Raw genomic sequence first — 13,014 nt, forward strand, 5'->3', positions numbered from 1 at the left:
CTAAGTGACCATTTAAATGGAGACCAAAGGTTTAATAATTTGATAATTCGTTCTACTTTTACAGCTAGTGTTTTTGCTATGAAGATTTTTCCCCCCTCAATATGATTTTTGGTCCATAGTTATCTCAAATTTTTCAAATTATAGGTACAGATTTTTCTTTTGTTTGGCACACTGTTTGGCACACTGAATCCTTTCAATACATATTCTTTTTATTGTTCTTTGATTATGTGAAATATGTCATCAATAATATTATCTTTGTTTCATTTTTTTCTCTTTCCTTTTGGGACTCTATTATTTGGGATGTTGATACTTATAATCATAATGCCTCAGCATAATTTTATTTAAATCATTTATTTCTTAAACTTTCTAATGTATTTTTATGAGTTCATCAATCTAATTCTTCAGCTCACTATATGGCCTGTCATGTATATCTTTTGCTCTCTGGCTTATGATTTGTCTACTTAATTCTCCCATGTAGTGCTTATTTTCACTTGTTTCTATTTTATGAAAATTCATACCTATGTCATATCACCAGTATGCTCCCTTACTCCTTTTCAGTTACTTTTTAATTCTTCCTAAAGGTAATTTATTTTTTATTTTTTTTAAGATTTTATTTATTTACTCATGAGAGACACAGAGAGAGAAAAAAAATAGAGACACAGGCGAGGGAGAAGCAAGCTCCCTGAAAGAAGCTTGATGTAGGATTTGATTCTGGGACTCCAGGATCATGCCCTGGGCCGAAGGCAGGGGCTAAACCACTGAGCCATCCAGAGATCCCCACCTAAAGGTAATTTAAATACAATCTTTCCAATAATTACTTTATTTGGTTATCTCTTTCAACTCTTATGTCTGTTTTATGGAAATTCTTGTCAAGAGTGGATTTATCTTCCTCTGGAGCTATAAATCTCCCTCTCTGGTAATGAATGCTTGTGGTGAGATCCAAGCCACGTGCTCTAGCTTATGATGCTCTTGTGAATTTAAGAAGAGAGAAGAATGTGGCAAGAATGGGAGTTCCAGGGATTATAAAATCACATTGACTACCTATATTGACTGTGTTGGCACTCAACCCTGTACTTATTCTAGTCAGTATTATCCCTTCACTTCAAAAAAAGTAACCTAAAAAGCAGCAAAAACAGCATAATAATTAATAGTTGTATAACGTCTGCTGTGTGACAAGCCACGTGTGTATGTGTATATGTGTGTGGGTGCATTCACTTAAATTCTCAGCAACCATATGGAATATATGGTATCATTAGCCCACTTTACAAAGGAGAAAACTGATATAAACAGAAGTTAAGTAATGATCTCTGAGTCTGGCCAGATTTTTGGCACTTAACAAAATTTTACACAGTTTTCAAATTGTAACCATAATTTAAATATAAGTGACTGCTAAAGTTATATCATGTAAGTTTTCTTTTCTTTATTTATTCATGAGAGACACAGAGAGACAGAGACATAGGCAGAGGGAGAGTCTGATATGGGACTTGATCCCAGGATCTGGGATCAAGACCTGAGCCAAAGGCAGACGCTCAACCACTGAGCCACTCAGATGCCCCAGTTTTGTTATTATCTATAAAAACACCTAAGTCAATATATTAAAACTAATTCAGTTTTATGAATTCAGTTTCTTAAAAAAGTAGATTTCATTCATCTGGAGTTTGATTTGTATCATGTGCTGAAAAGCAATAAGCAGACAAGGTGTTTTCTAAGAAAAGAACTCTGGAAAAAGTCTTAAACCCATATATTTTATCTTATAAAAATACAAGTTACCAAAAACTTTGCAAGAACAAAGAATGGTAACGTATTAAAAAGCAATTTATTTTCAAAGCGAAAGGAAAAGGGGATGAAGACAAATAGGAAGGAACTGTAACAGTAAGGATTTTTTTAAATTAAAGAAAAAAAATGTACACTTGAAAATAAGATAGAAAATGAGTTTGATTTGAATTAAGATCATTGCATCATACTGGGCAGGAATAGAACAATGCAAATTAGAAATATGTCATTGTGTTTCGAAAGAGCATCTCTTCATAGATGTAGCTGAATGTATCATCTATTATTACCTTTCCTCTAAATGGCAAGTCAACAGATGAGGAACGGAAAGAAGTAAGTAGAAAATGAATGGGAGTGAAAAAAGAGAAAAATTATAATGGGAGATGTATTATCAGGGTTAATTATTATTCACCTCAATTACTTGATTGACTGGAAAAAAAATAGCCTTCAGAAACTAGTCATTTGATGTGTTCTGTATATTCTCTTTGGAGTTTGAATTGGTCAATATTCTGAGGCAGAGGATGAGTTATATTCTAGACAATTTGAATACAAAGGATTTATTTCAGCATACCAGATTGCTCACAAAGCTAGTAAGACGCTGAATAGAAGACTGCAGGATGAGATTCTAGAATCCCAAAGCTACTTCAGAATCATGCTGCTAGAGAAACTGGTTCTCCTACTTATGATCAGGAAGTTGCTTGTCAAGTCAGGAGGCATCTTTTATTATTTTATCTGTAAATAATAGGACTGCTTTAGTCCGATATACTAAATTAGCTATACTTGCCAGTCCCAGGACAGCATCACCTGAAGTGCAAAATCAGGAAGCTAACACTCTGGCTTCAGAGTCCCACATCGTGCCACCTCAGAGGGGAGGGGGATGGGGAGATGGGTGAGAGAGTGAAGGGCACTGAGGTACAAACTTTCAGTTATAAAATAAGTAAGCTACAGAGATGAAAAGTAGAGCATAGGGAATATAGTCAATAATATTGTAATAACATTGTTTGGAGACAGGTGGTGACTACACTTACTGTGGTGAGCACTGAAAAGTGTAAAAATTGTTGAATCACCATGTTGTATACCAGAAATCAATGTAACATGTCAACTGTACATCAGTGATATTTTTTAAAAGACCATAAAAAAAAACCAGTCAAGGTAACTACATAGATTTGAAAAAAAAAAGTATTTTATTTTTTAAAAAAGCCATTTCTGCTAAATCAGCAAGCCTATAAGACTGATTTTAGCTCCAGACTTATGCCATGTTTGCTATATTCCACATGGATAAATGGGATATTGGACATGGGTTTTATCTCAGTTCAAATTTTGAGTCTCATGTGATTGTATCTGATGTAGAACCTGAATTATGCTTGGATCACCAACTAAAAATGAATTGAAGAAATTTTTGTTTTAGCTTTCTGCTTTCCACAAGAAATGGGCACACTAGAAGATTGCAATAGATGGATACTGTGAGCCAAACATCCGTAACTGCATTAGACTTAGATCTTCCTTTGCTTCTCCATGTTCATCTTTGAAAATTTCAAACTTTTTTTTGTTCTATAGGAAATTATATAATTAGTCCATTTTTCAGCATAGTCCCAAAGTCTAGAACATTTCTACTGTAAACAAGCACTTAATAAACATTTATTCAATAGATTGATGTGAGGTACTTTTTGAGATTTGAAAATACATTTTTATAAGAATACAGTAGGAAAACATTGGATTTTCTGGTTACTTTTGTGTGAAAGGAGCACATCAATTTCTTTTCTATATGCAGCATTACTAGCTGGAGCCTTAACCTGGAATTCTTACGCATTTAAGAAGTTTGTTAAAGATTACAGTAGAGGGACAAGATTTAATATTATTTAAAACTCTGCATAAAAAATTGGGGAGTACAAGAGTAGGAAATTTTACTAAAGGATGGAATAGTCAAAACAATTAAATTAATCAAGAAATGATCCACAGTTTTCAAAATAGGATAGCAGTTATGAATATAGCCTGGTGACTATAACTCCGATCTTTCTTTATCCAGCCCTCATGGGCACATTATTGGTACCTAAGAGGAGAGAGGGCTGTAATCAGCAGCTACAACAGCTGTTTCTCTGTAATAAACAAGCACACAAAAAAATCTATAAAATTTTGTAGCCCAAGCAAAAATGATTTGGGTCCAAAGAGCATAATGTTACATAAAATGTAGAGTGTAGAGTGATAGTGCTCTCTTCCACATTTTATCTCAGACTTCCAAGAAATGGGGTTCCTTACAAAAGGGAAGTGTCCTATGTGAGGGAAAAAAAAATCTAAATTCAGAGTATCAATCATTGTTTCGTTTTGTTTTGTTTTGTTTTAAAATTGGTGGCAAACAGCAGGTTGTTTGTCTAGTTTTATTTATTTATGGTTTCATACTGCTGGTGGCTGAAAGTTGGTGTTTTTTGCTGGAAAACGAGGTTCTTAACAGAGTCTGTAACCAATTCAGCTTTGGTACGTAGAACGTGTTTTTGAACTCATACATAACCAGCAACACTACCACCGTATTCAATTCATCGATGAAGTCCTTGTGGCTAACCGAGATCCATGAGGATATTGTTGTTTTTATTCTTGTTTTTTTCCTCCTCAGGTATAAAGGGTGTTGTCCAGACAGGATGTTATTAATGAACCTTATAATGGACAAATAGACTTGCAATCTTTCAGGACAATGCTTTCCTTCCTGCTATAAGTTGACATAGATCTATTCTAGTTATTTCTCCTTTCAGACACAATAGGAAAGGTAATTGAATAGTTGAAGTTCTGCTAATGTAAAGATTCCCTTCTCCATAGTCATTCTGGTTCCCCATTAAACCAGGATCTAATACTATGAAATACTGGGGATTCTTTCCATTAATGTTCACAAAAACCTCCTATGAGGCCTTAGATGTTGGTTGAAGAAGAGACAGCAAAAATGACAGGAAAAAAAGAGACGTGTTGGAAGGTGAGCAAACTATTTTTGAAATTTATTTGGATTTTCAAAATCTGTTTAGGTCTTATCTTATGTATGACTCTTATGCTTGAGAACAGAATGCTAGTGGACATATTTAGATGGTCAGTCATATAAGATAATGTTAGATTCATTGTAGATAGGTAAAATCTCCTGATTTCCTAAAAACCATGGCCATTTTTTTTTTCAATTTCAATCAGAGACTAATAGCAAAGGTTCTTCTTTAAAAGGAGCCTTTTTCAATATTGAGGGTAAATATCTTTGCTTTTAAAACTCTGAGATCTCTGCTATGACTATCCTGTTGTTAACTTGCTATTGTCTACAAAGAATCCTACAGATCTTATAATGCCCATTGGATAATCATGCATACTTAGCAATAGAACTCTTCTCTTTGGTCCACCTGGAACACCCTTTCTTTTTTTTTTTTTTTTTAAGATTTTATTTATTTATTCATGAGAGACACACACAAAGAGGCAGAGACACAGGCAGAGGGAGAAGCAAGCTCCCTGCAGGGAGCCTGTTGTGGGACTCAATCCCAGGGCCCAGGGTCACACCCTGAGCCAAAGGCAGATGCTCAACAGCTGAGCCACCCCAGGTGTCCCATGAAAAACACTTTATTGATCTAAATCTTATGCAAAAATGACAGGTTTAGGAAGATATGGGAAATGAGTGAAAATTGGATAGCCAATTTTTGACTTCATAATTCAAAGACCACATTGCATCTTTTTGTATTAGGGAGTATAAGCTCAGTAATGTGCTCTTTGCTTTAGAGGAGTAGTTCGATTAAGCCACAAAGTCCTCAAAACTTTACAATACAGCGGGCTCTTTCTTTTTTTAAGATTTAATTTATTTATTTGAGAGAGAGAGAGAGAGAGCATGAACAGAGAGAGAGAAGCAGACTCCTGCTGAACAGGGAGCCCGATGTGGGGCTCTATCCCAGGGCCCTGAGATCATGATCTGAGCTGAAGGCAGATGCTTAACCCACTGAGCCACCCAGGTGCCTCAGGCAGGCCCTTATATTACATGGGATATGCGTCTAGTTATGTGTATTTGTAAGTAACACAATGTGCAACACAGGTACCTTACCAAGCCATATAGTATACCTAGTATTTCCAATTTTCCAGGAATGGCATTAATAGGTTAAAAGTCAACGTGTGTTGTACTCTAACACTATGAAGGGGTATTGATTTATCCATGAGATAAAATATTAAGGTTAAAATATGTCCCCGGATGAATAAAGGAAAACTACTTCAATTATTTTTTCTTTAACAAAATGGAGGGAAAAAAGCAATCATGTACAAGATCAATAACTGCATCAAGGTGCAAGAAGAGGAAAAAGATAAACAAAACAAACATACAAAAATTCATTACCTGAGCTCCTCAATCAAGCTCCCACTCTTACTAGTGAGCCATAATGGTATTCCCGGTATCATGGGATTATTTTGCTCCAAGCCAGTGTCTTCATGTACCCTGGACAATTTTATTGTTGTATTTTATTTAGTGCACAATGATTCATGCCAATGGTTAAAGGTCATTTAGAGAATATCTAAAAGAAAGACTCTATACCAACCTGTATTGGAACCATAACGGCCTTTTGTACATCAACAAAGTGATACAGCAGGTAAGAGACATATGTGTGAGCTACAGTAGCATCTGGTTCCTCTGTCCAATATGACTGCTTTATTTCTACATGACAAAGGCTACACAAAATGCCTTTTTTGTATTCCACTGTTTCCAGACATGGCTAAGGAAGGGTGATCCTGCCTCGTAGTGCAACCTAGCCAAGTTAAAATAGTACAGAGCCACCAAAAGCAAGAGTTTTGGAAGGTTATGGGATGGTGCCTTGGGCAGAGCCACATGCATGTTTATAATAAATTTTAGAATGCTGAGAAGAGGGACACCTGAGCGGCTCAGTCAGTTAAGTGTCTGCTTTCTGCTCAGCACATGATCCCAAGGTCCTGGGTTTGGTCCTGGGATCAAACCCCACATGAGGCTCCTTGCTCAGCGGGGAGCCTGCTTCTCCCTCTCCCTCTGCCTACTGCTCTCTCTCTCTCCCTCTGTCAAATAAATATATAAAATCTTTTTTTAAAAAATAATGCTGAGAAGATAAATATTTCAGGAAAAAAAGAGAACTAATTGGATTTTGGCTATTTGTAAAATCTCTCTTACACCATCAATCTCATTAGGAACTTGATAAAATACCATTATATGAAACTAATTCTCCATGAATAAGGAGTTTCTATACTGGTCCAGTGTCGATGGTAGGAGGTCACAAAATATAACTGATTTTCAACTGCAAGAGAAATTTTCCAGTTTGATGGCAAGGGAGTAAATTATATTCAAGCAAGAAAGAAACTGTTATCAGGGAAGTTGGAAGAGCTGCTTTATTGGATAAGGGAGGATCATCTGGACCCTCCAGGGATATTCGAGATTAGAGATACTCTGAATTCTTCAAACCCTTTCATGTAGCTTCAACCTCTTGACAGAGGTCTTCCTCTTCCATTAATGCCCCAAGTTTTACATTAGACAATAGTAGAGATATGAATTGAATTGATAATAAAACTCAACAACCCCAAGCTAATTTTTTGGCTACCATAGCCTTGTGAGTAAAGACATATAAGAGATTCTTTCAACATAGGCATAGAATATCCATGAGTTTCAGATCATTCCTTGAAGTGAGACTTCAGATTGGCATTTATCACTCTTTTATTCAAGTGTCATAATAAAAAGTCACAACATGCCATTCTTGACTGTTGCATACTATTAATAATATGATACTTGGTGATTCTCCCAGAACCTGACCTTCCTGGCTCCCAGGAGACCACCAGCAATGACCTTAGTTGTTTTGTCATAGGGTACCACAGTGGCCAGGAGTTTCTTCTGAATTTGAATAAAGCTTCACTGTCTTCACCCCTATTCTTTAAAAATACTTCATATTTTCCTGACTGAAGCTACTGCATATAGGGGCATCTGCTATTGCATTATATATTATAGCATTTTATATATGTATATATATATAATATATATATATATTAGTTTATATATTATATATGTGTATATATTAGTTTATTTTCTTATTATTATTTGCTTGTTTGGGGCTGTAAGCAACAGAAATCAGTGTTGTCTAAGAAAAAATGGATTAAGTTCCCACAAACATGATAAACAGTTGGAAAATAGATTTGGAAATCATAAACACCCTGTGTAACTCCAGAGGCTGAGAAGTGGGAATGGGAAGGCGACAGTAGTGAGTGTCACAGCAGGAACCATCGTTTCAGAACGCCACCACCAGAACGGGAAAGTGGGCCACACATCTTCAGTTTCTTCGCTGTTCTTTCTGGCTCAAGATTCAAATTAAGAAGGACACATATGATTTTTCTAACTGCAGTCACATTTTTCCATATGCAGTAGACTGAATTCAGAAGAGAACAAACCATTCCTTTAAGGATATCTGTGCTCTTTAAAACAAAGTAGAATGGATATGGAGTAGTTAAAAATAAAGCAACATTCATTGAACCTAATTTGTTTAATATTCATAGAGATGTAACCAAGAATACTTGCATTTTATTTTTTAAAAATATCTAAGTGGTTCTGCTAGAGTTCCCAAGTATAGCATTTAAATGCTTTTCAATGATTAATGTATGTAAGAAAGAACTGGCATGTTTGCTATAAATGCAAATTTCAGGGTTCCACCCTTAGAGAAGCTGATTCTGTAAGTATGGCTCAAGGCACAAGAATCTACACTTTAACAAATAGTCCAAGTGAAGACCATAACAGGCCTACATACTTAAAGAACTATTGTTCTAGAAAATGCTGAGCAGATTATTGAAAATAGATAATATGGACTTAATCAATTAACTGGTATATTAATTTCACATCACTAAATAATTTAAATTTATGTGTATGTCTTGCCAATTCATTTAATTAGTGATATTAATATTTCTCTCAGATTTCCATTTATTTAAATTTCTTAATAATAGTGCTTGGTGCAGATTTCTAGTTTATATATTTTTTCTAATCTAAATATATTATATATAATTATATATATTTAAAGTGTTTATAATATGATTATTACCTCCGTCTTTTATCTTATATATTATGTCAACCTCAATGCTGTGAAGAATTACTATCTTCATTATTTTTAAGATTTAAAAAAAATTATTTATACATGAGAGACACAGAAAGAGAGACAGAGAGACAGGCAGAGAAAGAAGCAGGGTCCCGTGGGGAGCCCAATGAAAGACTCAATCCTAGGACCCTGGGATCGTGACCTGAGCTGAAGGCAGACGCTCAACCGCTGAGCCACCCAGGTGTCCCACCATCTTCATTTTAGAAATAATCAAAGCAAAGCTTTGAGAAGTTAAAGTGATCAAATTCTCATAAATTAATTCAAGATTGATAATGCCAATCTATTTGATTAAGATATATGATCTAAATATATTTAGCTCTTTTACCATACTACCTGAGAGCATTTGCATTTTCTTTCTCTTTCTGGAAGAGCAGACACTATGATTTATAATTCTACCTTCTTGTTGGGAGATAAGTCTACATAATTCAGGAACTGAAGCAGAACACATATGCTACATTGGAATCATTTTTACCTGTCTTTCTTATCCCATAGTAGAAAATTCCCATGTGACCTTCCATAGTACATTGTATACTAGATATTTATGTAAGGTATTTATGTGTAATGTTTTGTAATATGAATACAAGCATGATGGATACAACAGGTTAATGCCTCTCCCATGGCCTATAATAACACAATGTCACCTGTATCTCGGACCTCACAGCACTTATATCCATCATGACAGCACACTGGCTTTTACATTTGTATTCCAGGTAATGTGTTATATGAGCTACATCTCTTTGTTATTTGTATCTTTTCTGATTCATTTATTTCATTTCTTTCCTACCACCTTATTTCTAATTTCTTAATAGTTATTCAATTATAAAAAATAGCTGGATGAGAAACAACCAAGTGTTGTGAAACTTAGTTATGTTTTAAGGGATAAATAGATTTTGACTACTGTGTGTTATAAGGGTATATATAATTGGTAATAAACAATAAATGTATTGTACAAATTTAGGTAGTCTGCGCAGAGTGGGATATCCCTCACAATGCAGATAATCTTACGCTACTTTGATCTTTTTCTTGTTTACTAACCCTCATTAGTTACATACGTAATCCACTCTTACATAATTACCAGATTCTAACTATGGCATGCTATTTGTTTTTAGGAAAAACACATTTGGATGGTAGTGAGTTTTAAAGGAATCTGTGTTTTCATAAAATAGATAAAATCACTGGTTAAATAAAGAACCAGAATGATATAAACTAACTATATATCCTTTCGACAAAGTCAAGAGAATAATTTCTAAAATCCGAAAATACCTTCTTTTAATGTAAATAGCATTGGAATGTTTTTCTGTGTGTGTGTGTGTGTGTGTGTGTGTGTGTTTACAGGGTCCCTGTAGTGAGCTACAACATCACAACTGCAGCAAACAGCAAGATACTATCACTTCCTACCAGTGGAAATATGTAAGCCCAGGGCTTGCCTTAGGAACAGTGAATTGGAAACATAATACTACACTGTTCCCATCAGACTTCATTACAAATCCTGGATATGTTTAATTCTACTCATAGCCAGTATAAGACTCACAAAGAACTATTAAAATATATCATCTGACTTTTCACTAAAATGTTAATCATCGAATGAAGTCCAAAATAAAAACAACACTGATGGGGCACCTGGGTGGCTCAGTGGTTGAGCATCTGCCTTGAGCTTAGGGCATGATCCTGGAGCCCCGGGATCGAGTCCCACATAGGGCTCCCTGCATGGAGCCTGCTTCTCCCTCTGCCTGTGTCTCTGCCTCTCTCTCTCGAATAAATAAAATCTTTAAAAAATAATAAAATAAAAACAACCCCGAGCCTACCACTACACAAAGTGCTCCTAATTGATATCTGTTAAATGCATAGCTGCTCTTATAATAAAGGTTTTTATTTTCCCCCTTTATTTTCAGCAGGTAGATGTAATTAGAGAAAATAGTTAAGGAAAAAAAAAATATATCTTTAAGTGAGACATACCTAGTTGTCAATGAGCTTAATAAATATGTTTCTTTACACTTGACCAAAAACTATTCCTAAATGTCACTGAAGCAATACTAAATGTACTGCTCTGATGACATCTGTTTACTGTGTGGGCCTGTTAAGATCAGCAGTTCTTAACTGTTCTACTAGTGACTGATAGTTTGAAACTGATCTTGGATTATATAAAAGAGAAAAACGAATACACCTAAAAAGTAGAAAGAAGGAAATGTTATCAAAGTATATTAAAAAGTGGAGGGAAGATACTTCAATGCCTGAGGAGCTTTCTAAATGGTATTTGAATTGTGGTTAAGATTCCCATTAGCACGAGGTAATTTGCAATGGTCTCTCTGATAGGAATATTTTTGTAAGAAAACATGAGAATGAGGGAAACATACAACTTTGAAAAATAATTATGCAGACATTACTCTGGAGAAACTTTTGAAAAATGCAGAAAACAAACAAAACTAAAAGATGTTGCGTCTGACTTTCCTTGAATCTCAGATTCTCTATAGTTTCAAAATAAATGCCAACTGATTGCCCTTTTTATTTCTCTGGTTCACTCATCTGCATATATTAGACAATCCCTGCATTTAAAGTTATGTTATATACAAAAGCAGTTCGAAATATTAATTGCAATTCACTCTAAGAAAGCAAGGTTATTAATGGAAAATCTTTATTATAAAAAAGCAAAATAACACCAGTCATAAGTATTGTGATGATTTTAAAAAGCATCACCATTATGGAATTAATTATGGGTTACTTTTGAATAACGATCCACGTCTTCCAGGAAATGGTGGAAAGATGGAAAGAATAATAAGCATAAACATAAGCAAAGACACAGAGACAGAAATACGTAAGTGCAAGAAAATTAAATCAGCTTGCCTACAAATGGGGACCATCCATTGCCAACTATGTCGTGTTAATATGGAACCACTTTGATGGATTGATATGTTTTAGTTCTTTTTTTTTTCATTTAACTTGATGTTAAATGTTCCATATAATACACGCACGTGGTTCAAAACAAAGTTGAATAGGAATTGTATGTTGAGAAATTGAACTTGTACCCCTTTCTGCACCTAACCCTCCTCCCCCACATATCATCATATTTCTAGTTCATGACATATCCTTGTCATATTTCTATTGGATCATAATGCTCTTTTAAAGGGGATCAAAAATCTCTGTAACTCATCTCATTTTCCCTGGTTTGTGGTGGTAAATTCTTGCCCCTTTGGTGTTTTATTTCGTACTGTGCTACTATTTGTTTCCTATCCGGATTTGCCTTTTCCCACATAAATCATGCCACCTTTGGTCAGTCCTGTCACACAGCTGCTTTCTTTAATTTTCCTCTTCAGAGTCACAAGTATAAGGGAAGAAGTTTCCTCTGGGAAGCCTAGACCTACACCTTCTTCCTCCAGTTTGAAACAACTGAGAAATAATGGCAGGCGTCATTTCACCAAAATAACAATTTGGTTGCAGATAGAAATGGTCTACACTGTGGCTTTGACCTGCAGTTATATTTAGACAACTTAATATTTCCCCTGACAAAAGAACATACTTAATCAGACATGGAAAAAAATAAATAAAGAATGTTCTCAACACTCATCCCAAGGGTACTCCCTCAGTAGGCCTAGCTCAATAAAGGCAGTAAAGAGCCCCTAATTTTTTTAAGAGCCCCTAAATTAAAAAAAAAAAATCAGGACTATGTATTGCCTTAAGAGTCCCTCATCTGGACTTCTGACAGAATGATTTTCCTTCCTAACTTCTACTCCCATGAGGTTTTATTCCAGATTGAAGGACTCAGACCTTTGGTGGTGAGTCTATGGTTTTCAAACAAATTACACCTTTGTTAATTTGATGCACTTTAGCAATAGCAAAAGGTGATTGATGGTTCACATGAAGGTGTTTAGAAGAAAAAGTCATGGAGAAAGAGAGACACAAATCTGAAGCAGAGGGAACGAGTTAATGGACTGGGAATTGGAACCTCATGAGACTCCTGTGCTGTGTATGGGACTATGTTGCTGCATTTCCTCATGTTATAATCGCCTTCGTTAAATAAAAGTGGATGTGCACACGTACACTCCCCGTATATCATACAGCTTGTGATAACTTACTGAACAAGGCAACAATGGTAAAGGGTGTTTTTATTCCCTTCTCCATATTTTTTCCATAATGATACCTCTTTAAGAAATCTGCA

This window comes from Canis aureus, chromosome 13, assembly GCF_053574225.1.
Source record: "Canis aureus isolate CA01 chromosome 13, VMU_Caureus_v.1.0, whole genome shotgun sequence".
NCBI classification, from domain to species: domain Eukaryota; kingdom Metazoa; phylum Chordata; class Mammalia; order Carnivora; family Canidae; genus Canis; species Canis aureus.